Raw genomic sequence first — 4,364 nt, 5'->3', positions numbered from 1 at the left:
ATGTTCATTAAAACTAATAAAATTTATTAATAATAAAAAAAATTGCACCACCCTCAGAACTGGCTATCCTCCAGCCCACTGTTGTAGTTACTGTGTCAATCTATCTCAAGGATCTTATTTTTCTCCCATTCTCTACTTTTCCAAGTATGTCTTTCTTTAGGAACTCCTTTCTGCTGCTAGCAAGATACCTTTCACTTAGTAAAGGAAAAGACACACCTCCTAACCCATCCACTACTCAAAATCTTCCACTTCACAACACAAAGCCTATAAATAAAGAGAAACATTTGAAGTAAAAGGAAAAAAAAATACAATTTGTTGCTATTGGGTTGTGTCCTATCACTTACTCAAAGTTACTCCACACTATAGAACAAAATGCTGCCTGGTTCTGTGCCATCTCCATGATCAGATCAGCAGTGTATCAGACTGTTGTGGTCCACAGGGTTCCATTCATCTGGTTTTCAAAAGATCATCAGGCCTTTCTTTCTAGATTATTTCTTTCTAGTAAAGAAGTTCCACAAGTTCCACAAAAATCCATTCAGCACCGCAGTAATATTCAAGACCCTACTGAAAGATATGTGGGAGCTATGTATGAGATACAATGCCCAAGAATCAAGCCAAGGTCTCTCACAAAGCAGCCAAGAATTCTACCACCAAGCCATTAATGCCTCATGGAAATAAAAATCTTAACCATAGTTTTATTTTGGTATTATGACTAGGGACAAGTTTTAATTCCCAAGTAAGATACCAAATTTAAGTTACCAATTGTACATTAGATCATCTTTTAACCTTTAAAGTTATCAAGGATTCTTGGTTTTACAAGATGCTTTGGGAAAAATAATACAGCCACTTAAAACAGGGCTGTACGAGTACTATAATCTTCTAGAAACCGTAAGCTCAACATTACCAGTATAAATGCACCTTGTATTCTACTCACATTCTCCCGGTCTTCTCTAAAAAACTTTCAAAGTTCTTTAGTATTAAGTACTTTAGGCTATATAATCACTCTCTCATCACCAGTATTCAATACTTTACAGTTTTTTTAGTACTTTGACATCCATATCTTACTTGATTTCTTAATAGTTTTACGAGGCATATTAAGGCCAAGTATTTTACAAATAAGGCAAATGAAGCTCAAAGGTTATGATGGTCTTTGCAATCACTTACTAGGCATTAGAGAGCTGGACAATGACTAGGGATGATAGAAGGAGACTTGATGTCTTTGAACTATGGTGTTGGATAAGAGTATTGAATATACCAAGGACTGCTAAGAGAACGAACAGCTTTGCTCTGGAGAGGGTTAAACCAGGCTGTTCCTTGGAAGCAAAGATTCTGAAGCTTTGTTTGACATACTTTGGACATGCTGCAAGGAGGGACCTGTCCTTGGAGAGGGACGTCATGTTTGGGAGGGACAGTGCAGGAGAGGAAGACCCTCGAATGAAATGGACTGATTCAGTAACTGGGTTATTGGGGGTAGGTGTGTCAGAGACAATAAGATTGGCACTGGATAGTGCACGGTTTTGGCCTGTTGTACATATAAGGTCGCTATGAGTCACTGCCAATTTGATGGCACGTAACAACAACAATATATGGCTATTGTAGGCTTCAGTTCAGAACTCATGTCTTTCAACTCCTAGTAATTATAATTGCTATTAACAAGGAGACTCTTGGAGCCCTGGCAGCATGCTAGTTAAGTAGTTAGGACTGACTGGTCATGGTATGCATCCATAAACATTCACAGCCTTGGAAACCCTATGCAGGCAGTTCTACTCTGTCCTACCAGGTCACTATGTGTCAGAATCACCTGAAGAGCAACATTTTGTTTTTGTTTAGTTTTATTCTAAGGGTGATTCTCAGATCAGATATGGTTGTTGATAGGGGGATATTAAAAAACCACAGGGAAATATTTTCATATTATACCTTAGCTTTCACTGTTTTGGTTTTTTGTTGTGTTTTGTTTTGCTTTTTTTAAGTGGAGATTCTTTTGCAAAGTATACCCTGAGTTCCACTGATGACAATGAGGCAAAAGTTATTACCTGGAGGCTGCGGCATGCCGGAGCCAGGCCCACTATCTCCTATACTATGAGCACTTTTGAAGAAACATGTCCCACTGTTTCCAGTTGCTGGTGTTGGCTAATTCTACAGACTGCTTCTCAAACCCAAGCTCAAAATGACACCCTAAATAGAGACTTCTTAACTGAGAAGCAAAAGGTTATACACTCACTTTTAAAGAAGTAAAACTCATGGGAAAAGTACAGAGACTCCAATAGTGTATTATTGGTTACTTGTAAAACGTGCAAAGGACAGTTAAACATCATGGTAAAAGCAGACGCGTTCTATCATCGACAAGCAATCCTAGTACTCCTCAATCTTCCCTGAAGACACCCCAGAGAAAGACTCCAAGTTCTGCAAACCCAAACCATGAGAGGTTTGGTTCCACTGGGAAGAGTCTGGCATTGATTTTCAGAACACCTACATCTGGACAGTCAACACCCACTTTGTCTTCTTCCAAGAATATGAGCAAAATGAACAAACAGTTCTTTCAACTCAGTCAACAGGAATCCCAGAAGAGTTCAAGGATGGACTTCAGAAATTTGTCTTCTTTGTAAAGGACAGGTTCTGGAAAGAAACATCTAATGTACTTTCTAAAGCTAAATCAGAAAAGTAAGATTGTTTTAAAAACTTTTCATTGCTCTTGCAATACATAAATACTCTTTGCAAAAGTAAACTTTTCTTGGCATCCTTTGCTATCATGGGAGAAAACACCTAATTGGAAGAATAAAACCTGCCTAGCATTAATGATGATTTATGAGTATCAGAAATATGAATAATATTTAAAAGTTTCTGAGAAATTGTTAAGATGTGCACAGAAGTGGATTATTATCATATTCCTCTGCCTTAATTTTTACATCATTCCTAAGAAAATTAAGACCTTTTTTGACAGGGTTTATGATCTTGTGAAGCTTTCTTCTGAGTATCTGTAACCTCACTGCTAATTGAGAAAAAGGATCCAGTATTTATAGTCTTAAGTTTCCGGTCATCTAGCTGCAGAACCAGCCCAGTGAGATCTGCTCAGTTATTCCTGATTTGAGTACAAAAGTACGAACCTGGGACATACTTCACTGTGTATGAATTGCAGGCATTTCTATTCTTCTAAATTCCTACTGTTCCTATAGTAATTTTTATCATAATAATTTTGTTTTATTCTGGTAAAGACATTTCTCAGTCTAAAAATTGTTATCAGAACTTGATATAACATTTTAGTTACCTTAATCTTTTCTGAAACATGGATACTTTTAAAAATATGACAAGCTAGAGTCGTATTCAACTTTTTAAAGAGTTTAAAATAAATTATTTGGATACTTTGGGGAAAAAAAAGTATGCTCTTTCCCCCTAAAGATTTCTGAGCACTGAGACCTCAGAAAATCGTTGCTAAGTTCATGCTTACTTCTAATACTAGACTCCGGGTACAAATTCTGATTTTTTTAGAATCACTTTCCATGGCTTATAGGGGCTCTGGTGGCAGAGTTTATAGTGTTCCAATGATCAACAGAAGGCTATTTATGTACTTCGGGGGATCTGAAGTACCAGTGGCTTCAAAGGAGAAATATGAACAGTCTCCTCCCATAAAGACTTTCTGTCCCAAAAACCTAATGGATGGTTGCTATGGATCTGAATTAACCTAACGAAAGTAAGTAGAGTTCCACATTTTAGTACCTATTCAACAATTTTTTAAAATGTCTACTGTTTTAGCACACCAGAGTAATATTCAAGCTGGAATTTCTAAGAAATCAGTGTCTTCCCCTGCCTCAGACAGCCCTCTCTCTACTCAGGTACAAGCTTACAGAATGAAAAGGCACATATTTCACCTTTCCTTTATTATACTCACTTGAGGTATGTAACATGACTAAAGCATGTAAAACCTGTCAACTGTCCTGCTTCCCAATACAGTCCACGTTTACCAACTTTTCTTCTCAAGCTATTAGGTGCCATCAAGTCAAATAAAACTCAATGACATTAACAACACTATAAACAACAGATCAGAACCTTGTTCTATTCTGTGACATCCTCAATGATGCTGTTATGTTCAAGCCCATTGTTAAAGTTTCCATGTCAATTTATCTCCTTCAGGATAGTCCCAGCTTCCTCTATTCTCCAAAGAACAGCCAGAGGGAGTTTTTCAAATGTAAACACAACAGTCCACCAACTACTCATATGTAAATTCAAGCTGAAGCTGAGGAAAATTAAACCAAATCCAAGGCAACCAAAATATGACTTTTGAGTCTATCCCACCTGAATTTCAGAACCATCTCAGGAACAGGTTTGAGGCCTTGAACACTAATGAGCGAAGGCCAGATGAGTTGTGG

At 37.4% G+C, this 4,364-nt stretch overlaps 1 pseudogene; it reads left to right on the top strand.

The window, feature by feature from the left end:
• The first annotated feature begins 1,970 nt into the window (after window positions 1-1,970).
• LOC102857413 lies at window positions 1,971-3,042 on the top strand (annotated as a pseudogene).
• Window positions 3,043-4,364: the final 1,322 nt, after the last annotated feature.

Source organism: Elephantulus edwardii, unplaced genomic scaffold, assembly GCF_000299155.1.
Source record: "Elephantulus edwardii isolate Elephantulus edwardi_28Jun2011 unplaced genomic scaffold, EleEdw1.0 scaffold03157, whole genome shotgun sequence".
Classification (NCBI taxonomy): Eukaryota; Metazoa; Chordata; class Mammalia; order Macroscelidea; family Macroscelididae; genus Elephantulus; species Elephantulus edwardii.
This window is presented reverse-complemented; position numbering and strand designations above follow the sequence as displayed.